This window comes from Dermacentor variabilis, chromosome 8, assembly GCF_050947875.1.
Source record: "Dermacentor variabilis isolate Ectoservices chromosome 8, ASM5094787v1, whole genome shotgun sequence".
Taxonomy (NCBI): Eukaryota; Metazoa; Arthropoda; class Arachnida; order Ixodida; family Ixodidae; genus Dermacentor; species Dermacentor variabilis.
Genome location: NC_134575.1, coordinates 61393690 through 61420232, shown reverse-complemented (window position 1 = coordinate 61420232; position 26543 = coordinate 61393690). Strand labels below are relative to the sequence as shown.

General features: G+C 49.6%; 1 long non-coding RNA gene across 1 annotated transcript; it reads left to right on the top strand.

Annotated features, from left to right (window-relative positions):
• Positions 1-3603: 3603 nt before the first annotated feature.
• Positions 3604-22236, top strand: LOC142589510 (uncharacterized). The gene is made up of 3 exons (XR_012829861.1): positions 3604-3692; positions 7135-7230; positions 22210-22236. It is a non-coding gene; the product is annotated as an uncharacterized LOC142589510 (long non-coding RNA).
• Positions 22237-26543: the final 4307 nt, after the last annotated feature.

Below are 26543 nucleotides of genomic sequence, written 5' to 3'. Positions count from 1 at the left end.
GAAGTCCAATTTTAACAGAACTGTCGCCTTCCACGCTCCCCGAAAGTCGGCTGGCGCGGTGCGAAATCCAATCAGTGACCTCCTGTTGAGTATAGGAGCACGCCGTGGTCACTGAGAAATGGCTGCGGACAGCCGCGAATGTAAGCGTCTTCAAGTTAACTGCACCTGTGCTGCGCTCTGTCATTCGCGGTTCCTTCCGATGAATGCATTCGATGCGGTTCGACCCTGCGCCAGCTCGTCCATATTAAAGTGCGCAGTAACAGAGCGCTAAAAACAACCGCAATGCGCTGTCACGTTTAAGGGTATACTGCGAACTACGTGCAATTCGGTCAACTCCCTGGCCTCCATACACTGCATTTAGTTATCTTGCCGGTTGTGTGCGTGAAAACACGCAACGTACGCGGTCATCTGAGTACCTGCTGCTTTTGATAATGCATTTCAGTACGTGCACACATTCTGGCGACATTGAGAAAACGTTCGCGCAACGTGTTCACAGATGAAGACTGAAGACCGGCGGCGAATGCAAGACAATTTACACGGCGGAAGTGTTTCAATAAAGCTGATGGCGTCAGTCCTTCATATAGGAACAAAACATGCAAGTAGGCTTGAAGTGGCTGAGCTGATCCAAGAGGAAAAGAAAACAAGTCTCTGGAAAAGTAATTTATAAAACAGAAACAAACTAAGTCCTAGTACGGATGCACAAAGCGTTCTTGTAGGTCTTGTTTCGGCATAAGTATACCAACAGGTATTTTGCAACTATAAAGGCACCCTAATTTCTTTCCCAATGCCAAAGAAAATTACTTGTATAGGCGAAGTAGCTCTTCAAGTGGGCTTCACTGTTATCTTAAACCTTTGCACCTTGGTGCTATCAACGGTGTCATTCGAGAAAAGGTTGCGCAAGGCCCGAGAGGACAAATAATAGGAAAGGTAATTATTTTAATGCGATCCTCGGCGTGAGTTGATACAATAGCGAGTACGCGGAGAAGACTGTGAGAAGGCTCTTGCGCCGAAAAGTGATTATAAGGAGCAATAAAGCGTGAGTAACAAACTCTCGCGGGACCTTTCAGTTAAGTCATTTGACTGTCTGACTGAGCAACACACTATTGATTCCCCTTCGGGGCACTGCCGGTGTTAGGAAGCTTGAGCGTGTGGGGGTTGCCTATTTTACTTTAGCAAGAAAAACATCAGGATATGCTGAAAAATGCTTTCGTGGCTTTGATGACAGATTTCGAAGTAACATAACCTTGCTATGCCAACAGATAATCTAGTCCAGCCTAGAGGTTTTAGTTTAAGAAGTAGTAGGTACATTTTCAGCAAAATCAGTAATCAAGTAAAGCAAGTTATATGTGCTTTTATCAAGCCGATAGTCATTTGCAGACATGCCGCTCTAGCAATGTTCTTATACAACACCATCTGCTGATAGGCTACGTGTGGTCGTACATTTACTGATGAGGCGCTGGTAACTCTGCGTGCGAAAGGGTTTAAGCCGTGCGTGAATGGTTTTATTTTATTGCAGCTCCAACGACAACTACTGTGGCTACAACCGCACGTAAGTTTCGTGAAATTCTCAGTCATAGAGGGAAGGGGAAGGGGGCAGTGACGCGTGTAAAAAGGTATCTCGCGAATACACTGCGAACATTTTCTTTTTTAAATACTGAAATCGATTTATTCGATGGTTCTTCGCAATGCGGACCGCAGTGCTAGCGTTTTGAACCGGATGCTTTGAAGTGTAGTAGCACTGTAACTACGCTCAGTAAAAAAGTCCCTGCCGGAAAATCAGCACGGTAACACGCGGTGCCGCGCGTACGATGACCTTTCACGTTTACTGGGACCAGCCTGCCTGGGCAAAAAGCGCTGTAAATTCCCCCCCCCCCCACCAGGTGGCGACAGCTCCTTTCAACTAGTTGTTTCACGTGCTTACTAACATACCTATAAACAAGTCGGCTAGTCACAGGCTTCAGCGGAACTTCGCCGCATTCCCGTCACCAGCATCGACAGTAGAAGATTTCGCGTTGTTCCAGGGTACACCATCGAAATTCTGTAACACTGTCGAGCGAGCGTCCACCGGGATGATCGGCGCAATTGGCGAAATGGTCAAGTGAATGCGCATGCGCGTAACGCGCAGCCCAGTGCAAGTGTCCTCGGCTGCGCTGTTCTGCTTGGCGCAATCAACCCCTGCATCATCGTTCGCTTTTCTTCATTATTCGCATGCTAGAAATATTATATATATATGTATATATATATATATATATGTATATATATATATATATATATATATATATATATATGTATATATATATATATATATATACACAATTTCTAGCACACCAGCTCTGAGGGCGTCGAGTGTAGCTAAGGATAGGTGTGATGCGCTCTCGCTATATCACGTCTCCTTCGTGACACACTGTGGGTGTGTCACGAACACCGATTCTACAAAGCGCTGAAAAAGGCATATGACAGGCCACTGCTGTAACTAAGCGGCTACGGCTGGAATTTCATATTGTCTTAGAATTATGGAAACTTGCATTTATGACCAAGTCACGGCCAGAGTTCAAGAGTTTTTACCCGAAAGGGAGGTCTCCGAAGTAGCCGGCATGATGAAGGTAATGCTCAATATTTGCAAGCGCCTCGTTCAGCTGACAACACTGACAGCAGCGCAATCTTTGATCACAAGGCTAGACTTCTCAAAACTGGACCTTGCTTTTGTAAACTTGCTCTGCTTCTGCGATTACATCGGAGAGATTATGTGGTTTCTCACTGCCACCTTTCCATAGCACATCGCCTGTTTCAGACGCATTCATTCACTTTCACGAGAAGTGGCCCAAAGTTTTCATATGTGTAGCGAAAGAGAATATGTAATTCGAGTGATGAGAGTCATATTTTACGCTTACTATAACCACGGTACCACGTCAATAAAACTCACGTTTGGAACTTAGCGTTTCTTGAGCGCTATTTAAAAAAGTCCTTTCTTGTATATTATTTTTCGGGGATTCAAATTCGTTGTAAAATAAGACGAACTCGGCAAACTCGCCGAATTATTGCATCGACTTTCACCGCAAGCTTTGGGGCAGCATCCCTCGTGGCAATCGACTCTCGCTCTTCCGATGCAGGGCACCGGATTACTCAATCCCATTAACTATACGCGATCTGGCTTCGAAATTTGTTAAGTAGGTCGGTGGATGTTCTCTCGTCGGATTACTACAATATTTTCTAGCACTACGCTTGGTAGTGAGAACGTGTGCATGCTTGATAATACTCCGCCGTTCACGATCCTCGCAGCCACTCATCGGGCACTCATGGGCTTCACAGCTCATAATAAAACAAATTTGTCGCACGCAGGTCCTTCTCATTGCCCCGAGAGGGCGAAACAGATCTGCGCCCAGGTAGGAAAGGACTGTGTCATGCGAAACGAGATTGCCGACTGCGTGGGTAAGCCTTAATTATCTTTTAGTCCTGCAGAGATCACAGCTGATTCAGGGCGCTTTCGGTGCCTGTTCTGTGGCGCAGCGTCATTGCACTTCTCGCGCCAAATCAACTTTTCACCTACTCGCTTGTTTGTTGGTTTGTTTGCTTCATTTTTCATTCTCGCACAGAAAAGAAGAAGCAACCGTGCAACGACATCCTGAAGCAAACTTGCCATGATATAGGCATGAAGTGCGAAGCAGTCCTTGGAAAAGTGGCTGTATGCGTAGGTGAGCAACCAGATTTGAGAATAACTCTACGACTTTAAAACGAAGGTGTAATTGCGAACACAACCGGTGGCAACCTGAAACGCTAAAAGACATGTTTTTTGCCGCAATTGAACACTCAGAAAAGAAAGACACATAAAGACAACACAGGCTCAAAACTGTGTTGTCTTTATGTGTCTTTCTTTTGTGAGTGTTCAATTGCGGCAAAAAACATGTCTTTTAGCAAGCACCAACTAGACCAACAAGCAGTTCTGTTGTAACCTGAAACGCATAAGCGTAAAACGCAAAAAAAAATTGAAGCATGGATAATGCACTACCTTAAATCATTCCCGTCTACTCAAAGAAAGAAAAACCGTGTAGGGCTGAAAATTGAAAGCAATCTGGCAGGTGACGAGAATGATACCTTGTACGTTTGAAATGGTCCGGTCAGTTCTGTCGCTTAGTTTCGTTTAAAACTGTAAAATGTGCTGCATTAAGCACCGCTTTGCAAAAAGTAAGGTTCTATTCTGCACACTTCGCCGTGACGCTCCCAGGCACAAAGTCAGCACTACAACGCTCAATCGTTGCTTCCCACAAAAAATGTTTACTCGGCAATCTCTGACGGTGCTTAACGATCTCAGGAGCAGGGAGTTGAAGGTGAAAAAAATTCTAGGGTTTAAAGTGTAAGACCACGATATCATCATAACGTACGCCATAGTGCCGTAGCTCTGGAACAATTTTGACTACCCGGGATTCCTTAACGTGCCCCCAGTACACCGAACATGGGAGTTTTCACATATCGGCCCCATCGAAATGCGGCCGCTGCGGCCGGTATTCGATCTCCCGACTTCGTGCTTAGCAGCGAAACACCATAGCCGCTAAGCCCCCGCGTCGGGTGAAATTCAAGCTGGAATGCCAATGGGTCCCGTCGTAAGTTAGAATTGGCGGCAACGTGAAACCTCTGCGGCAACGTGAAACCTCTGCGTGCGAGGTGCTGTCCCGTGACCCAAAACGGAGAGAACCAAATAATTCGCAGCAAACTAAGGACATAGTCTGTAATTATTTTCGGGCGCTGCGCAAAAAATGCACGCGAAGCATGTGTGGTTCAACGAGTTACTCACGAAGGTGCGACCCTTGCGTGCCTGGTTATATAGAACTATCTTCGCTTACATCCAGGCTTTGTGTTCAGGACTGGGCGATCTGTTTCCCCACTTTGTACTCTACGTGGTGCGACTGATAATGTGGAACGCTCCATGTGGTTCCACTCACAGTTTGACGAGGTGTGAAAGGTGGTTTTCACAACTTGCCAAAGAAACGTCCTACATGCGCGAGTTATGAAAAGGAAGCGTTTCCTCAAGGGCCTGCAGCAATCAGGGGGAGAGTTGTACAACTGCTGAGTGTCTTACTTCGAGACACGGGGTTGGTCAAGGAATGGTGACCCACCCTCGCTAACAATGTGTGAGGTGCTCCGGCGCAACAATTGCCAGTTAAGCATACTAGGCTAACCTCGGCTGCTGGGACACCACCAGCACTACCACCGCCATCACCAGATATGCGGGTAAAGTTACAAGCGTAGGAACTAAATAGGCCTTGTTGCGATTGCAATTACGTGAATAGGCCACGAGGAATTTTGGCGCCGTCATCGGCGTCGCCGTGAGGTTCCCAATCGAGTCCAAATGCGATAAAATTATGGCCGCGAGCTATATGCTGCAGGTGCGAGAGAGATGGTGGAGAGGAGAATGAAGAGAATGAGCCGAGAGAGATGGTGGCTTGGTGGGCACCGTCTTCTCGCGCATGCCTGGGGCAAGGGGAGGGGAGGACGCGCACCGTGTATTCACGAGCGCGCATGGAAGAGGGCGCGGCAGCTTAGCACGCGTTTTCTTTTCCCGCCCGATGGCGCGTGCCATCTATTGGTGGTAGACTGCAGTGTGCGCAAAGCCTAGACGAGCTGAGATGGCTGGTGGCTTCGTTTGTGCTGTTTTTTTTTCACGCACCTAGTGGGCGTTGAAGCGAGAGGCAGCTTGAAATGAATTCCCTCACAGATGTTGTCTCTCTTCGTCGCGCCAGCGTTGTGGCACCGAGGGTCCGCCGTCGTCGAGCAAGACCAGTTCCTGTTTACGTCTTCGCGCACGCCACCGTGCTTGTTAATTTATTTAGTAAGCGCACCTTTACTGCAATTCATAAGCCGATAAAACTAAGAACCTTACTTCACGTAGTTCTCTAATGATCTACCATCGCTACCAATGCGTCTTTGCATTTCTGGCGAAACGGCAACTTTTCTTTTTTGAAAATAAATTTGATTCCATGCAGATCGGTGGACACAACACGATGTCATAGTGATTTGTTGCACCGTCCGAAGGCGGATTCCGGAGAAAAAAATATCTCTGCACAGAGACCCTTGTTCATTAAAGAAAGGACCCAAAAATGCGAGCGACAGTCCCGATGACACGGGTAGAACGCCGTAGGACTGAGAAACACCTCCTGAATAAAATAGAGAATAAATGCAGCTATACTTAAGGTCACGCGCGATGGCAAAAGAACCACTGAAATGTATCCTTCAGAAAAAAAAGCATAATTCCGCTTAGCGTCAATGATGCCCTTCATTAAAACGTGTGAAATGTAGCCTTCCTGCAAACCATCACTGACAAAAGCTCACAAACCTTTCTTTTTTAGTTATTGACAGACACGTAACTCACTCACTGCTACCGCATGACATTAGAAAAAGAAAACGAGCGGTACATTTCCCTTAAATGTACCCTAAGTAAACTTCGAAATACCATTAGGCAGTGTGTAGTGCAATGCGATTAACTTTCTTTGGCACTGCCCCAAAACCGTAGAAAGAGTTACGCAAGCGTGAACCTGTGAACCGCTTTCACTGTATGCATTAATTTGCGGTTGTTGTCTGTATTATGTGCGTCCCACTGATCCCTGTGCATCTTGCACGTTGCAGACACAGCAGTTGATGACTGCTGCTCCTTTGTGCGCGTGTATATATATATATATATATATATATATATATATATATATATATATATATATATATATATATATCGCAACCTCGTGTGTGTGCTCGGGACTCGGTAAGAAGACGTCACGTGTCCTACCATCCTTTTGTCCCTGTATGTGTTTCAGTGGGTCTCGAGCTATTTCAAGACGCCTTCTTTCTCTAGCTCACTTCGCTTTAGATTTTCCATGATTGTGACGTTGCTTCTTAGGATATTTTTTTATTGCTCGCGTGTGAAAAGGAGCAACCGTAACCATTATAGGGTGAGTAAATTCTCCTCGTCGCATTTTAATATTATGAAGCTGCGTTGTCCGACGCAGGCCTTTCGTATATAAGGACGCTTCTTTTTTGCCGCGTTCAAGGTTCGCCGAGAATCCCTTGAGCGAAACTTAATTTTCTCTCCTTTCTTACGTTTAATGAAGCCACCAAATCTCTTTTCTTTCTTTCCTCCTTTCTCGATAGATACAGAGAACAAGAAGTGCAGCGAAGAAATCCACAGGAAATGCGCGAAACTCGGAAGGGTATGCAGCGAGTACACGAACGGCGTGATGTGCGGTCGTAAGCATATTTCAACGTTTCCTTTCTCTCCCACTTACATTTTTCGAGACCGCAGAAAACGTGCGATGATACGCCGGGTTCGAAATATTGGTTTTGATATAGGCGGAGTATTAGAAACTTTCACAAATTGCATCACCCTATCTGTTTCTGTCAGCTCTCGCTTACTGAAATTGCGCTTTTTTTGTTAACTTCTAACTTGTCGTTCCCCATCAAATCGGGCTTCTTTTGCCCGTTTATTGCATAAGAGGCAGGAATAGGAGGTTATAGTGAAGCTCATTTGTAGCCAACATAATTATCTGCTGAAGACGGTTTATATATTGGGTAATTCCATATATCCAGTCACCTATGAAGAACTTAGTTTGCGAAGCTTTCAATATAGGCGGGAAAACCCGCCAGGGGGCCGTGGAGTTCAGCAGTGTCTCGCATGGGCTCCCGCTTCTCGTGCTTCTCAACCCGGAACAAGGCCAGTGACGAACCCAAGTTTTGCTCCGGTGCGACCGGGAAGACGAGAGTAACCGGCGGACACTAGCGACTTTCGGGTGAGTGCACTTTATCTCAGGATATCAAGCGTTATTCCCGACGACCACCCGCCCGCCCGGTTAAGCCTAACGCCAGGACCAGCTCCCGCAATCTCATCGGCAGAAACACCCTCGCGCCGCGCGCCGCGTGAGCACGCGCACACGAGCGCTCCCACACGCCGCGGCGAAGAGCCCCTACGATGAGCCGAGAAGCAGCTGCTGCAAAGTGTCAAACAGTGCAAAGCGAAGTGTCAAACCAGAAAGAAGATGAAGCAAATGCAGTGCAAACTGACCGGACGGAAGAAAACACCGGGGAAGGTACCTGGAACTATGATGCAGAAAGCGGCCGCACAATCGAAGCGGAAAGCGCCTGGATCACAAGAAACAAGAAAGCCAAGAAGGACACCTCGTATTCAAAGACGCCGGCAAAAAAAACCAACCGATGAGCAAACGCCCAATGCAGCACCTTCACAGCAACAACGCAGACCCAGGATGCCGCCCCTGCCACTTGACGACTTTAAGATCGTCTACCGCCCGCAAGCAGGTCTCGACCTCGCCAAATGGAATACCGTCGCAGTCATGCACGTCATCGGTAGAGCGAGCGGACTTTAATGATAAAGTACGCGTACAAGTACAGAGAATCGAAAATTTAATCATCGCAAGCACGGCCGACAAGGAAGACGCCAAGATGCTGGTCAGCATCAACAGAATCCAGCTCGGAGGCACTTACCACAACGTCAAAGGCAACATACGAAAACCTGACGACGTCTCCCGAGGCGTCATCAATGGCCTCATACCAGGAACAAGCACCGCAGAACTTATGGCAGGAATCCGAGCACCGGCACGATACACCATCCTTCACGCCCGAATGATGGGTCAGTCGACCGCGGCAGTCGTATTCTTCGAACGACCGCACGTTCCCTACTACATCACCTTCAAGAGCGTAGACTTCCACTGCAGACCATATCGCAAGTCAGTGCAGTACTGCCGCACCTGTGGCAACACGGGACACCGCCAAGACGTCTGTCCGAAACCCATCCCAGATTTGGCTACAAGTGCGGCAAGACTGGACAACCACAAGACCATGACTGCAAACCGACCTGCAAGCTCTGCGGAGAAGCGCACGAAACTGCAAGTACAGAGTACAAGAAGAGACTGAAGCGAAGCCCTCCACCCTACAATATACGGCAACAGCGCCTTAACAGACTACAAGAAATAGACAACCGCTGGAGCTCAAGCAGTGAAGAGTTCCCGGAGCTGGGCACCTCGGCCACCAGCTCGAGCAGTGTCAGTGCGCGCAGCTGGCCCAGGCGCAGCAGCTCCAAGCCAGTACTGCGAAGTGCTTCGCGCTCACGTTCCCGCTCAGTCAAACGTGCGAGCTACGTCGATGCGGTAAACGGCTCGAGCGACTCGGGTGGTACGAGCAGCTTGGATGTATCGGCCGAAGCGGCAGTCATACGGGTCCTAGAAAACAAGCAGCAGAACCAGCAGAGCAAACTGCAGAATCAGCACAGCCAATTGCAAAGCCAGCAAAACCTCATAGACAAGCTACTCCGCTGTCAACAGAAACAGCAAGAGCTCACCGACAAACTGCTTCAAAAATGCAAAGAACAACAAGAACTCACAGACAAGCTGCATCAAAAATGCCAGGAGCTCGAAAACATAAACAGACAGTCGGGAACGACGTTGACCAAGGCCGACGCTGAAGCCATAGTAGATGCAAGGTGCCTGATATTTCAAGAAGCCTTTATGAAGAACATTCACGCCACAATGGAAAAAGTTGTCCAATCAGCAGTCGAAAGAACAGCCGCTACCTTCGAAAACAAGATCGCCACGTTAAACGCCAAAATTGATGGGATCGCACCACAGCTCAGCAATTTCATCGCGCATGTAAAGAACAACTACATCACTAAAGCACAGCTCGACAATTCGCGCCACACGACTTGGAAGAAGGCACGGGCGAACAGCCACAGCGACTCTCACTCGGTCTCGCCCATTCGCGATCGCCGATGCGAATTCGAGTCCTACGACGATGGCGACCCCTAACCACAAGGCAAAGAACCAGCATTCAACTATACGCATATGAAAATGGAACTGTCGATCATACTGCACTCGAGACGCCAATCTACAAGAATTCGTCAAGCTGAATCAACCCGATGTCATAGCACTACAGGAAACCAACACGCAGAACGTCCGGCTGCAAGGATAAGCCACATATGCAGAAACCCGACAAACTGCCATACTGGTGAAGAAAACTCTCACAGCCCAAAAACGTGACGTAGAGAACACCCAGACCGAACACACCAAAATCGAGGTTTTACCGGAACGAAAGACGCCGAAAAGTCTATTCGTGGCCAGCGTGTACAGCCCGCCTCGCGACCAGCTACCGGGCTTCGATCACTTTGTGCGAAAAATCAGGAAATTCACGAATGGACACCAACTCGTCATAGTGGGAGACTTCAACGCCTCGCACACGGCATGGGGCTATCATACCACCACAAAGAAGGGTGCTAGAGCGCATGATGCTGCCTAGCAACACAGACTCACCCTCTGGGATGATCCTCTCCAGACCACGAGAATTGGAAACAGCGTCTCCAGGGACACAAACCCCGATCTAACCTTTACTGCGGACGTCCCTTGGACAGAGTGGAGTCGCCTCCAGAAAACCTTAGGTAGCGATCACCATATCCTCCATTTAGATGTAGCACACACCCGTAAACAGACCAAGACCGGAATTGCACGGCTAACCGAATGTAAATCCTTTAGGGACAAGCTAGATTCCGGAGCAAGCTTAATTGACATTGACGAGTGGCTCAAAAATGTATTAGACACAGCAGAACGTTACACCAAGATCATACAACTTGATGCCGATACACCCGCGGTCGACGCGCACCTCCTCCATCTCCGGGAGGCAAGACGTGGCCTCCTGAAGAGATGGAAGCGACAAAAGCTTAACAGAAAGCTAAAAACACGTATCGCTCTCCTTACCAAGCAGGCTCAAGACTATGCGGACCGCCTCGCCAGGCAGAACTGGCACGCTTTCTGTGACAAGCTACAGGGGCTCTGAGCACGAAGAGGACCTGGCACATCCTACGCGCACTCCTGGCCACTGAACCCACCAAAACGAAACAGAAGCAACATCTTCACAGTCTTATCCACAACCACGCCGGATAAGAACACCTCCTGCGAGAACTACAAAAGAAACTATGCGGAGACGCATCCTCTACTGCATCAACTCGCAGCAAAGAATACTCTGGAAAACCGAATCCAGAACTCGACCGACCTTCACGCAAGCCGAAATCCACGTAGTCCTATCCAAGCTGACTAGAAATACTACCAAGACCGGATCGTCAACAAACACCTACGCAACCTACCGCCGCAGGTCACCGAGGCTCTCCTCCGTTACTGCAATGAGTGCTGGGAGAAAGGAGAACTGCCTGCTGTGTGGAAACGCTCGGACATCACCATGATCCCCAAGCCCAACAAACCTCTCAGCTTGGAGAACCTACGCCCAATTTCCCTCACCTCGTGCGCGGGAAAGCTTTTCGAACATATGGTTCACGATCGCATTATCCAGTACCTGGAAGACAACGGCCACCTACCATACACAATGTTCGGCTTCAGGCACCACCTCTCAACGCAGGACGTGCTCTTACAACTAAAAGAAGGCTTCTAGATCACCTAAACAATCGAAGCAAATACTCCATGGTGGCAGTAGACGTCAAGGGAACCTTTGATAACGTCAGCCACGACGCAATCCTCAACAATCTCGAAGACACCGGCTGCGGCACTAGGACCTACGCATACGTCAGAAACTTTCTGATGGACCGCACGGCAACAGTCTGAATCTGCAACATCCGCAGTGAAAGCTTCCTACTTCCAAACAGAGGCACCCCGCAAGGGTCGGTCATTTCACCGCTACTCTTTAACGTAGCTATGATCAAGCTACCCCCACTCCTCGAGGCCATACCAGATCTGCGTCACGTGATGTATGCTGATGACGTCATGCTCTGGGCCAGAGCTACGAACGTTGGAAGGCAAGAAAGTAGCTTACAAGAAGCCGTCGACACCATCGAAAGCTATCTCCGAAACTGCGGTCTCCGCTGCGCCCCAGAGAAGTCTGAGCACCTCGTCCTGAAAGCAAGAACGAGAGGCCGACCACCCAACTACGAAGAGCCTGACCCCACCATCGCACTCAACGGGACAACAATCCCGAAAGTCGACACCATGTGAATACTTGGACTCCACATCCACAAAGACGGATCGGGAGCTGCAAGCCTATCGAGACTAGAACGCACCCTTTCGCAACTCACGCACCTTGTCAAGAGGATCTCAAGCTAAAGAAGCGGGCTCAAGGAGCAAGACACTCTAAGCATAATACAAGGACTGCTCACCAGCCGCATCACATATGGCACGCCGTACCTGGCTTTAAAGAACGGTGAAATAGAAAAGCTCAGCATCATGATAAGGAAGGCAATCAAAGTCGCCCTGCAACTCCCGGCCATGGCCTCTACATCACGTCTCCTTAAGATGGGCGTCCACAACACGTGGCAAGAGCTCGCCGAAGCGCACAAGAACAGCCAGCTAGAACGACTCAAGCTCACGCCCACAGGAAGATCAGTACTGCGACACCTAAACTACAGCGAGACGTATGTCGCAGACACGGACAAGAAAGAGCGAATACCACGGGACGTTCGAGAGAGCGTTTGCATCGCACGTGTCCTGCCCAACATGCATCCCATATATCACAAGAGTAGAAGACAGGCTAGAGCCAACGCCATCAAAGGAAGTTTCAAGCATGACCCGAATGCCCGCTACACCGACGCGGCCAAGTATCCGCATCGAAACGCGTACGCTCTCAGCGTCGTAGACTCCCAAGGCTCCGAGCTAGCATCGGCAACCATCAAGGCACGCAACCCGGAAACGGTTGAAGAAATGGCAATCGCTCTCGCCACCACTACATGCGCAGACTCGGCGGTTATATTCACCGACTCTCAGGCCGCCTGCAGAAACTTCTTGAGGGGCCGCGTCTCGGCTGATGCACTCAAGATACTAAAAAGACGAAGCACTCCGCTCCCGTACACCTCCGTAACGTGGGTACCCGGACACGAGGGACTAGAGGGGAACGAAGCGGCCGACGCCGCTGCCCGCGAGCACGTCAGCCGGGCTCCCTTCTCCCCACGCGCTCTCGGACCCGCGACAGAAGAGGCGGAGGCCGTACCCACCAACTATTCGGCCATATTGCAAAATTACAGGCTTGAGCGTCGAGTGTACCCTCCACCGCACCCTAAACTCGACAGAGAATAAAGCCTGATCCTCAGACGCCTGCAAATACGTACACGCACGGAATGATAATGCATCGCCTCCACCCGACGCTCTACGGCTACCTCTGCCCACTCTACAACGTACCCGACACTCTGGCACACTTGCTCCTGGAATGCCCGTGGCAGGAAGGCAGTGAAATGCGACCAGAGACGCACGCAAAACGAGCAATAGAAGCAAACAACCTATTCGAGACGTGAGAGGCCAAGCTAACTCTCGGGGACCTGGAAGACCAACGACAACTCGTCGCCAGGGCCAAGAGGGCAGTCGAAGCCAGAGGGTTCCTGGACTAAGGAGCCTTCCCACCTTAGGGTGATACCCATCCTCGCTCGGGACACTGTTTCGTATAATAAACGTTTCTTTCTCTCTAATATACGCGGATATTTTTAAACCATCAGCGGATAAAAACGAAAGGAATCATTTCCTTTACAAACTAAAAGTACGCACAAAAGTAAGTGATTTCTTGCCTGCGTATTGAACAAAAAAGATTGTCAGCGTCACTAAGAATGTCTATTATACATGATGTCACTTGCACGTCACTTCTGATACACTTCCTAGCAATGTCGCATACATGCTAGAAAAGAAAATCAGGACAAGAAAGAAACTATAAAAGATACAGTGATGCCCCTTGATGGAGCGTTTACTCTATACCTAGGGGCTTCGTGGCCCTTATAGCGTTAGCTCAGCGTTCGATAGAATGTGGGCTTTGCTTGAGAAGGTCTATTTTTTTGTACATGAGCATGGGTTAGTAACATTTGTGTGTTCACCATGCAGAAGATTTCACTTTGTTCAGGGTTTTTCAGGTATGTAAGCACAAATTTCGAGACCAACAGCGAAAACCTCGTAGACAAGTCGGAGATATTGGGAAGCGAGGCCGTATGCACACACACACACACACACACACACACACACACACACACACACACACACACACACACACACACACACACACACACACACACACTGTTACGTTTCGCCTACGACGCGCGGTTTAGCCGGCGCGACTGCAACAAAGCGGCAGACATTTTGGCCCGTTCGGCGTCGCCGCTACGCTCCCCGCCAAGCGCGTCCAGGCATGTTCCGATGCCACGTGTCTTCATGTGCGTGTGTGAGTGTATGTGCCATTGTGCCCGACCGGAGGCGCTACGAGAGTAGAAGTCACCTTCTCCTCCCAGCCATTGTGCCCGACCGGAGGCGCTACGAGAGTAGAAGTCACCTTCTCCTCCCAGCCATTGTGCCCGACCGAAGGCGCTACGAGAGTAGAAGTCTCCTTCTCCTCCCAGCCATTGTGCCCGACCGAAGGCGCTACGAGAGTAGGAGTTACCTTCTCCTCCCAGTCTTTGTGCCCGACCGGCGGCGCTACGACAGTATGCGTCACCTTATCTCATTGTACAATCACGTGCTCGTCTATTGAGGGGTTCCTTCTTGCCCTCAACTGCGAGAGTATAAAAGCAGCTGCCCCTGGACGCCAAAAGAGGGCTCCGATTTCTTCTGTTGAGTAAAAGTGCTCTCCCGTCTCTCTACTTCGGTCAACCTGACCGCCAACTCTTTGCGATGTTAAAATAAACAAGTTGTTTTGTTGTTACCAGTCGACTCATGCTTTGCCGGGACCTTCGGATGCTTCCAGTTGTACCCCAGGCCGCCAGGCCAACGCTACCCTTGGGGCTTGCGACCCAGGTGCAACAACGGGCGTCAGCGCCGAGTTCCCAACAGGTCGTACCATCGGTGCGACCACAACAACCGTTGCCATCGGTGGGATTCAAACAACTGGTGGCAGCGGTGGGATTCAAACAACTGTCTGCCAGCGGTGAGATCGCGACAACGGAGGCCAGCAGCGAAGAGATGCAGTTGACTGTATGCTGAGCAGCTCAACAACGATCCGGGAGCAGTGCAACGAGCCCTGTGTGATGACTGGTTGCCTGCAGCGGAACGACTGCGCTGAATTCCTGCCTGCGAGGTTTGGTGAGTGCGGGACTTTCTTCTTCTGAGCTTTGCCAGGCTTTTGTCAGTGTTAGAAACAGAGCTGGTAATTGTGGTTGTCGTTGCTGCCGGGTTAGTTTGCGGCAAGACAATAATAGGCAGTAGAGAAAGCAGCATTCAGAGCAACCATGGATTTGAAGTCGTTGCGCAAACCGAAATTGCTGGAGCTTGCAAGAGAGTTGGGTCTGGATGTCTCAGACAAACTCAGAAAACCTGAACTGCTAAAGGCTATTCTTGAGTTAGAAGCTGAGGATGACGAGCTGTCGGAATGCCTTGAGACCATTGAGGAGAGGGAGACTGCAAAAAGACAGGAGCGCGAACTTAAAGAACAGAAAGAAAAAGAAGAGCGCGAAATTAAAGAACAGAAAGAAAAAGAAGAGCGTGAACGTAAAGAACAAAAAGAGCGAGAGCAACAAGAGAAAAAAGAAGAGCGTGACCGTCAACTCGCTTTGGAAATGAAGCGTGTCGAGATAGAGATTGAACGCGCTCGTAATGGAAGTCAGGCACACGGTGCAGGAGAACGAGTATTGTTCAAAATGACTGACCTGATGCGGCCGTTTAAGCTTGGAGAGGACATTGGTTTGTTCCTGGTTAACTTTGAGCGAACGTGCGAGAAGCAGGGGTTCTCTCGGGAAACGTGGCCACAGCGCTTGCTCAATTTGTTACCCGGCGAGGCGGCCGACGTAGTCGCTCGCTTGGATAGAGAGGAGGCAGAGGATTTCGACAAAGTGAAATCGAGTCTGCTAAAAAAGTACAGGCTGTCAGCGGAGGCGTTCCGTCGGAAGTTTCGGGAAAATGAGAAAGGCAAAAGTGAGTCATACACAGAGTTTGCGTACAAGCTTATGTCAAACATGCAGGAGTGGCTCAAAGAAGAGAAAGCGTTCGGTGACCACGATAAAGTTCTGCAGTGTTTCGGGCTAGAACAGTTTTATAGTCGGTTACCGGAGAACGTGCGGTACTGGGTCTTGGATAGGCCAGACGTTTGTACGGTGGCTAAAGCCGCTGAGCTAGCCGAGGAGTTTGTGACGCGTCGGGCTCGCGGAGCTAAGGACGGTCAAAAGGGTGAAATTGGCTCGAAGTTTGAGAGGCCGAAGTTCACACCCATGAGATTAAAGGGGGACACGCGTAGTGAGGATGCGAGTGAAAGCAGTCCGACCAAACGTAAAGAGACGGCGGCAGCCAAACGCAGAAAGCGGTTCGAGATGAGGCGAGCGCGCGTTTGTTATACGTGCCAGAAGCCGGGTCACTTTTCGGCGCAGTGTCCGGAAACAACACCAAAAGTTGTGTTTTTTTCATTATGCAGCACTGACGAGAACATGAAGCTTCTCGAGCCTTACATGCGAGACCTCCTCGTGAACGGGAAAGAGTGCCGAGTGCTTCGCGATTCCGCAGCTACAATGGATGTAGTTCACCCGTCTTACGTAGAACCCCATATGTTCACGGGCGAGTGCGCATGGATCAAGCAAGCCGTGGAAGCTCATAGCGTGTGTCTGCCGGTAGCAAAAGTGCTTATTGAAGGACCTTTCGGAGCACTTGAAACGGAGGCGGCAGTGTCATCTATGCTGCCCCCCCAGTACCCGTACCTATTTTCAAACAGGTCCGATCACCTCCTGCGCGAGAAGGGGCTTTTGTTTGGTGAGGCTAGCGTTCAGGCCTTAACCAGATCGAAGGTTCGGGAGCTCGCTGCAAAGGCGGTAGTTGCGGGGCCGACGTTATCGAACAATGAAAAAGGGTCAGAGGCGCAGCAAGCCGATATTCAGAGCACGCCTGAACTGAATAAAATTGAGTATGTAACGTTAAAGGCACCAGATACTGGAGAGGAAAATCCCGATGCGGGAAAGTTAGAAGAGCTATCTGCAGATTTGCTCATCGCGCCTACGTCAGACGGACTTGATAGGTTGCTAAAAGTCAGCCGGTCGGCTTTGATAGCCGAGCAAAAGAAGGATGGTAGCCTAGAAAACATACGCTGCAATGTCAAGGAAGGTATCGCCAGGAAAAATGCGCGTTTTGTGGAACGAGGTGGAGTCCTGTACCGGAAGTATCTAGACCGCAGAGGAGTGGAGTTCGATCAGCTCATCGTGCCTCAATGCTATCGTCAGGATCTGTTGCGCTTGACGCACGGGGGTTCGTGGTCCGGACAGCTAGGAGTTAAGAAAACTAAGGACCGTCTCTTGCAAGAGTACTATTGGCCAGGGTGTTTTCGGGACGCAGACCACTTCGTGAGGTCATGTGACACCTGTCAGCGAGTGGGCAAACCAGGGGACAAATCGAGGGCGCCGTTGAAATTGGTACCTATCATTACGGAGCCTTTTAGACGGCTCGTTATTGATACAGTGGGACCTCTGCCGGTAACAGCCACGGGGTACAGACACATTTTGACTGTGATCTGCCCAGCGACAAAGTTCCCTGAAGCAGTGCCGCTTAAAGAACTCAGCTCAGTTGAGATAGTCAATGCACTACTGTCCATATTTGCGCGAGTTGGTTTTCCTGCAGAAATCCAATCAGATCAGGGCACAGTGTTTACTAGCGCTTTGACGACAACTTTTCTCGAAAGGTGTGGGGTAAAGCTGCTACACAGCTCAGTGTACCACCCACAGTCGAATTCCGTTGAGAAGCTCCACTCCGTCATGAAGCGCGTGTTGAGAGCATTGTGTTTTGAACATCGAACTGACTGGGAGCTGTGTCTGCCTGGGGTGATGTTTGCATTAAGGACCGCGCCGCATGCAGCTACGGGGTTTTCGCCAGCTGAGCTGGTGTACGGTCGCTCGCTTCGGTCTCCGCTTCGCATGCTTCGAGAATCATGGGAAGGCAGGGGCGACGACCCAGTCGTGGTAGAGTACGTGCTTAAGCTCCTCGAACGCTTAAGAAGGGCACAGGAGTTGTCAGGTGAAGCAATGACAAAGGCCCAGCAGAGGGCCAAGGTTTATTATGATCGGACCGCCAGGGCCCGGCGTTTTGAGGTGGGCGATGAGGTCATGATATTGCGCACATCGCTAAACAACAAACTAGACGTGCAGTGGGAGGGCCCAGCACGAATTGTTCAGAAACTGTCGGACGTTAACTACGTGGTGAGTCTGCCAGGAAAGCGGAAAGCACAGCAAGTTTACCACTGTAATCTGCTCAAACCCTATAAACAACGCGAAGCAGTGGTGTGCATGATGGTAAACGTTCCTGAAGAGCTTCCGGTCGAGCTTCCGGGACTAGGCTCAGTGACGAACAGGGAAGACACCGGTCAAGTCATTAGTGACCTTATCAGTAAAGCACCGCTGTCGCCTGAGCAGAAAACCGAACTACACCAGCTATTACAAGAGTTTCAAGGTCTGTTCTCTTAGAGGCCTGGTAGGACTTCTGTACTTACTCATGATATAGAACTTACCTCCCCAGAGCCAGTACGATCCAAGGCGTACCGGGTGTCACCCCGCCAGAACGATATTATGGAGGCTGAGGTAAAGAAAATGCTACAGCTCGGTGTTATTGAGGCAGGTGAGAGTGATTATACCTCCCCTTTGATTTTAGTTGAGGTACCGGGCAAGGAACCTCGTCCTTGCGTCGACTACCGCAGGCTTAATTCCATCACTAAGGATCAAATTTATCCGATCCCTAACATCGAGGAGCGCCTTGAGAAAGTTAGTAGCGCTCAGTTTATTTCCACCCTAGATCTTGTCAGGGGTTATTGGCAGGTTCCACTTACAGAAGAGGCTAGTAGGTATGCGGCGTTCATTTCACCAATGGGAACATTCCGTCCTAAAGTGTTGAGTTTTGGTTTGAAGAACGCGCCATACTGTTTTTCAAGCCTCATGGATAAAGTGTTACGGGGACAGCAAGAATTTCCTTTACCGAATTTAGACGACGTAGCGATATTCTCCGCATCCTGGTCTGAGCATATGGCACACTTGCGGGCAGTGCTAACCCGCCTGCGCGAAGCGGGCTTGACAGTCAAGGCTCCTAAGTGCCAGTTAGCACAGGCCGAGGTTATCTACCTCGGTCACGTGATTGGTCAGGGTCGTCGCCGCACCTCTGAAATAAAGGTGGCCGCTGTGCGAGACTTCCCACAACCGCGCACGAAGACCGATATTCGGTCATTCTTAGGTGTCGCCGGCTACTATCAGAGGTACATCCCCAGGTACTCTGATATCGCGGCTCCCCTGACGGATGCTCTAAGAAAAACAGAGCCTCAAACAGTCGTCTGGGACGAGACAAAGGAAAGAGCTTTTAGCGCCCTAAAGAGTGCCCTAACAAGCCAGCCTGTGCTACGATCGCCAGACTATACAAAAGGGTTCGTTGTTCAGTGCGATGCTAGTGAGCGAGGCATGGGCGTTGTACTGTGCCAACGGGAAAAGGGAGAAGTAGAACACCCCGTCCTGTATGCTAGTCGTAAGCTGACCAGTCGTGAGCAGGCGTATAGCGCCACCGAGAAAGAGTGTGCATGTCTCGTGTGGGCCGTTCAGAAATTGTCATGCTATCTAGCCGGCTCGAGGTTTATCATTGAGACGGATCACTGCCCTCTCCAATGGCTGCTGACCATCTCTCCCAAAAATGGCCGCCTCCTGCGCTGGAGCCTCGCTTTGCAACAATATTCCTTTGAGGTGCGTTACAAAAAGGGGAGTCTCAACGGTAACGCCGATGGCTTAAGTCGAAGCCCCTAACGTAGGAATCAGCCTCAAAATTGTTTGTTACTGATGTTTTTCTTCCTGAGGCAGGATTTTTTAACATATTGCTTTTGTTTAGTGTTTCAAAGTGATGATATGCTTTCTAGTGCAATTTTCCAATTTGTGGACGCGTTCTGAGTGATGCTAGACTACTGTAAGGAACTAGGCAGTGGTATAAAAGGGGAAAGAGCCTGGCAGGGCTTAGTGAGGGTCGTGCCGTGCTTGCTGACTGAGCGGTTGAGTTTCAGCGTAGTTCTAACGCTTGCCGGGAACGAGAACAAGAATGTGAACTCTCCCGAAGTCACTTTGCAGTGTCCTGTGCGAACCTGAACGAGAGAACGAGGCCTTCTCTGTGCGCTGCGCTCAAGAAACGTCGAGGGACGCCCGACTTCGGTTATGAGCATCATCGAGCGACATCCCTCCGGACAGCGGATGCAGTCCCCTGTCCATCGGGATCTCCCTCCCCCGGCGGGGCGGTCTGTTACGTTTCGCCTACGACGCGCGGTTTAGCCGGCGCGACTGCAACAAAGCGGCAGACATTTTGGCCCGTTCGGCGTCGCCGCTACGCTCCCCGCCAAGCGCGTCCAGGCATGTTCCGATGCCACGTGTCTTCATGTGCGTGTGTGAGTGTATGTGCCATTGTGCCCGACCGGAGGCGCTACGAGAGTAGAAGTCACCTTCTCCTCCCAGCCATTGTGCCCGACCGGAGGCGCTACGAGAGTAGAAGTCACCTTCTCCTCCCAGCCATTGTGCCCGACCGAAGGCGCTACGAGAGTAGAAGTCTCCTTCTCCTCCCAGCCATTGTGCCCGACCGAAGGCGCTACGAGAGTAGGAGTTACCTTCTCCTCCCAGTCTTTGTGCCCGACCGGCGGCGCTACGACAGTATGCGTCACCTTATCTCATTGTACAATCACGTGCTCGTCTATTGAGGGGTTCCTTCTTGCCCTCAACTGCGAGAGTATAAAAGCAGCTGCCCCCGGACGCCAAAAGAGGGCTCCAATTTCTTCTGTTGAGTAAAAGTGCTCTCCCGTCTCTCTACTTCGGTCAACCTGACCGCCAACTCTTTGCGATGTTAAAATAAACAAGTTGTTTTGTTGTTACCAGTCGACTCATGCTTTGCCGGGACCTTCGGATGCTTCCAGTTGTACCCCAGGCCGCCAGGCCAACGCTACCCTTGGGGCTTGCGACCCAGGTGCAACAACGGGCGTCAGCGCCGAGTTCCCAACAGGTCGTACCATCGGTGCGACCACAACAACCGTTGCCATCGGTGGGATTCAAACAACACACACACAAACACACACACACACACACACACACACACACACACACACACACACACACACACACACACACACACACACACACACACACGCACACGAGCAGCAGCAGCAGCAGCAGGACGAGTGCATGTCACACGAGATCTCCATGCGATCTCGTGTGACATGTAATGCGTAGAGGACACGACGGGTTTAATATGTACAGTGTCGGAATGCGAAGAGGTGCGGCACCGAACGCGGCAGGGGATAAGGCGATGTGACGAGATTGGAAAATTTGCTCGCCGATTGTGTTAACGCAGGAGTGGGGTGTCTGGAGATTGCTAAGAGGAGCATCAATCATGCTGGATATAGTCATACGTAAGCCGATGAGCGAGAATAAGTTAATGAATCAATGATTTCTTTAATTTATTCTTGAGAGGGCCAAATATGATTCAGTGTTTTTGGTTACTCACGAAGAAACAATGAGGCAAAGAGGAATGCCAGAGAAATCGAAAGAATAGTTGATTAGATTTAATTGAAATGTTTAATTATCTGGAAAAAGGAAATGAAAGAGGGCGAAGAGGGACTTCTATTTGCCGCCACTTTCATTTCCCTGAGTATTGGAACATTTCAATGAAATATAACGATTGGTTTCTCTTGTGCTCTTTCTGGTTTCGTTGTCCGTTTCTTCGTGGGTTCGTAGGATGATGATGACGATGATGATGACGTCGATCGGTGACTATCTTCACAGACATTGCTTTCAAACACGTGCTCTCCTTGCACGAATTTCATTTGTTTTGTTTTCGCATCTCTGTGTGTTGTTACTCTAACGCAACATGAGCTGTTATTCTCTTATTCTACATTTTAATAGTAAAACCACTACGCAGGCAAGCCTTTGTGGAATAAAAGCGTGCTTAGCTAGTCTATCAAAACGCAACTGTACAAAAATATTGTATGCATTTGTGAAAACCCAAATTGACATTCGTGGCGTTTTAAATGTTGCCATTTCAAATACCTGTTCTATTCATTGCGATTAAGACTGCTTTATGTTTCTTTTTAATTATAGCAAAATCAGCAGTGACAGCTACGAAATGTAAAAGGAGCTGATTTCATGCATGCAATCAGCGTGCTTTGTTATTCTCAACTAGGGGATTACTTGCTAAGTGGACGCTTTAGCTTCAAGTCAACTCAAATGTTCCTATTTCAACCTATGTTAAGCGATTAAAGCTGCATTTCGTTTCCTTTTTATTATAGCAAAACCAGAAGCGACAACTACGAAAGGTAAAAGGAGCTGATTTCCAGCATGCAATGAAGATACTTTGCTATTCTCAACTAGGAGATTACTTGCTAAGAGGATGCTTTAGCTCGAAGTCAACTCGAAATTCTTTGTTCAAACCCATGTAAGACGCAAAAATGTTTTCTAAGGCGAACACCAGATTGATTTGCTGAATGAAATTTGCTGTATTTAAGGAAGAAATTTACATTCTAGAAACGTTAGAAAACGAAGTTATAATTTAGGACAGATATTGTTGCCTAAGCATAGTGAAATATCGGTAAGCTTCAAACATGAAGTTTATAGATTCGAAACTTTGTCAAAAAAGAAAAAAGAAAACAAGAATCGCGGTTCTGTTAACTGGAACTCTTTTAGCATTTGAAGCACACAAATGCGATATATGAATTTGCAGCTTACGTTACATCGTTTAAGAGTTTTTAGCAGTGGTCCCACTCACAAATTTTGTAGCGTATTTCGGAACAGAATAACATAGCCCAGTATCGTAAGTTTAAATTGATTATCACGTGCAGATGACAGAATTATTATATTGTTTTTATTTCTCACTTGCAGAACTGTAAATTTAATACCTGCTTCTTTCTTCCATTCTGCGATCTTAATGAATGTTTGAAAAAAGAACGCCAACAAATTGACAGGCCAGATTAAAAATCTTCTTTCAAGAGTACCTATATTTCAACAATTTGTTTTCTACAGAACAAACCTAATTTAATTCGGTGCCGTGGTTTCCGAGAAAAATACAATGACTCCCTTTCACAAGTACGTAGACAGAAGTCCCAAGCTAAAGCTTGCTATAAAGGTACTCGTATTTATGTAATGTGGTGTCACCCTGAAACGACTGAGCGACTCTGCAGCGTTAATTCTATATTCGTGCCGACAATGTAATGACATATCTGGTAATTGCAATTGCAGCAGAAGCTCTGGTAACGTGAAATTTGTTTTCTTTTCTCGAGCTGTTATGGAACAAGTAATATCCTGGGGAAAACCGATGCCAAGGCTCTTGGTTTCACTACATTGACTTACGCTTAACTAAGGCATTGATTCGGGCTAAATTGCCTGTCATACTGGGTACTCCAATAGTGCTAAACAGACAGCGGCAGACATGAAGCGGCAACACACGACGCGAATGTCCCTTTCTTTATGCTCGCAATTAGGGTGGAGGGAAGAAAGGAAAGGTTACATCATATAATACCCACCCAGCCACCAAGCCAGCCTCTTCGACAAGGTGTGCAATCACAGTGCAGCGTGTGTCACCTTCAGGCTATGTCTCGTCGTTAAGTGTTTGCACTGTCTTATAGTGAGCTGTTAAAATAATTGTGCGCAGTAGTGCCCAAGTGAGATTCACGTGGCCGGTTCCTGCTTTTGTTCACATAGTAATTACACGGACGCTCGAATCACGAAACCACCCGTAGGCGTCGCCACTGCTGCAGTTGTCTTTACTCTACCGCTCGACGGCGAATGGGCGACTCGCCTGGGGAGAATTGGAGGGATTCCAGAAGCGCGAAGTTTGTGTGGCTGCAACAGCTGCAACGAAGCTTGATCTACACTCAATCGCCTCGGTCACGGCGCCATGGGACGCGTTGTGGCTTCCGCTGCTGGCATGAGCATCGCGCACACACGACTGTGAGCACACTATATGCCAACGCCACCCATACGTACCTATACTCGCGGACATCTTTATCCTGGCCTGAAGTGAAAGTTTCGGGGGCGGAGCTTCTGCGCATGTGTTACCGCACTGAGTAGCCCGAAAGCGTTTGGCAGCGCTTATTGCGCTGCTCTTAACAAACGCTATATCGACGCAGCTTCCGGGGTGAGTCGGTTTCGCGTTTACTCAGGCGCGGAAAGGGGAAAAACCCGCACTGAGGGTTGAGGTCAAACTCATCCCTCAGTGATGTGTTTTGTCGGATTCAGCTGTTGATGTTTTCTCCTTCCCAATCTCAACCAACGCGGACGAAAGTGCGCGACTGCTTTGAGGAGCCATCTCGCTGGTGCGCACTTCGCCTCCGCAGACGCCTCCCCTCATTGCCGCACAATGTTTTCCGCAAAAATCTAATATTCCCACGGAGCTTCTCAGTGTATGCACTGCTTTTGACGTCAAGGGTTGTAAACATGAAGCCAACGTCATCTGATATTTATATTGGCGCTAATAGCGATGGTTCCCCGTCAGTCGCATCTCGAATAAACGTGCGCAGGCTAGTACAGCACGAAAAGAAGTTGAGAACGCAAAGGAAAATGTCTTGGTGTCTGGCTTCTCGCGCCGGCTCATAGTTTTCTCACAGCCTCTAACGGGCCACTGGTCATGCTTCTCACCGCGCCAGTGTTGCGTGAGGCCTGGTGGCGGCCAGGGTGCTGTTTCTTCTACCCAACATGGAGCTACCTGGCGCGCTGCGCCACGGCCACAGGTCGCTATGCGTATATAGTTAAAACACCGTCCGAGAAGTTCAATCCCACTAGTAAACTTCGCTAGTGCTTTCAATGCTTCACTCTTGTGGCAGAAATGCCAAAACTCTTACGCGCAAGCGCACATGCCCCTTCTGTGAAATCGGCGAGACTAAGTCGGGGGCCGCCGTGCTGGAAGAGAAAGCGAGCGCCGGAAGATGGTGAACTATGCGCCGGCAGGACGAGGCCAGAGGAAACTCTGATGGAGGTCCGAAGCGATTATCATATGCAAATCGATCGTCCGACCTGCATATAGAATCGAAAGACCAATCGAACCATCTAGTAGCTGGTTCCCTCCAAAGCTTCCCTCAGGATAGCTGGCACTCGATGGGAGAGCAGTCACACCTGGTCAAGCGAATGATCAGAGGCATTGGGGTCAAAACGTCCTCAACCTATTCTCGAACTTTCAATGGGTGTACGGGAGTCCTTCTGGGTTGAGATGAGAGTGCCAAGTGGGCCACTTTTGGTAAACAGAACTGGCGCTGTGGGATGAACCGAACGCCGGAGTAAGGCGCCCGAATCGTTTCACTCATGGGAACCCATGATGGATGTTAATTGCTTAATATAGCAGGATGGTGGCCACAGAAGCCGGAATCCGCTAAGAAGCAACTAGACCCGAAAATGGATGGTACTCTGGCGTCGCGCCTATCCCCGGCCGTCGCCGGCACAAAAGATCGAAATGGGGGGGCGCTAAGCCGCGACGAGTGGGAGGGCCGCAGCGGTGGCCGTTGAAGGTGTCGGCCTGAGCCCGCCTGGAGCCGCCGCTGGTGCAGTTCTTGGTGGCAGTAGCAGATACTCAAGTGAGAACCTTGAGGACTGAATTGGAGAAGGGTTCCATTTGAACAGCAGTTGAACATGGGTCAGTAGGTCCTTAGGGAAATGAGAAATCTTTTAAGAAGCGGGCGCGTTTGTGCAGCTCACTCTGTGAATCTGAGACTCGGCAACCAAATGGGAGCCAAAAGGGAATCGGGGCCCATTGCGCCCACGCAAACCAGCTCGGAGACGCCGCCGGGAGCCCCGGGAAAAGTTTTGTTTTCTCTGTAAGGAGATCAAGTCCCTGGAATGGGTTCACCCCGAGAGAGGCTCTGTGGGGCAGTGTAGCCCTTGCGCTGTCCGGCGCACTCCTGTCGGCCCTTGAAAATCCGGGTGAGGGAGTGTGATTTTTGTGCCGACCGTACCCACATCCACAGCAGGTCTCCAAGGTGAACAGCCTCTAGTCGAGAGACCAATGTAGGTGAGGGAAGTCCCTCACTTTTGTACAGGGGTCAGGGCCTCAGTCAGGTGCATGCTAGCGCCTTTAGTCCTGACCCTTCTGATTTTCTGTAAGCAAACTGGAAAACTTGTGAATAAAACAAAAGTCGGCAAAATGGATCCGTAACCTTGGGAAAGGAGTGGCTCAGAGGGCTGAGCCGGTCGGGCTGGGGTCCAAAGCAGGAACGGCACTGCACCAGGATTGGGCGAGGCTCGCCGCCGTAGAAAGCGGTGCGGTCGAGCCTGGACCAATACTGGAACCTTCCTGTGGAAAGCCACAGCTGCACATTTTCCGTGTGCTTCGCGTCTGAGGTTCTTATTTCGGCCGGCAGAAAATAGAAAACTCAGAAGTGGCACGGACCGGGGGAATCCGACTGTCTGATTAAAACAAAGCATCGCGACGGCCGTTGACGGTGCTGACGCAATGTGATTTCTGCCCAGTGCTCTGAATGTCAACGTGATCAAATAACAAGGAAAGCGTGGGTAATCCGCGGGAGTAACTATGACACTCTTGTTACCCCCTATTTCGTCGAAAGACGTCTCAAGTGTATTCATTCTCTCGAGGGGCCTGCAAGTGCTACCGCTCGGAAATACAAGTCGACAAATCCAA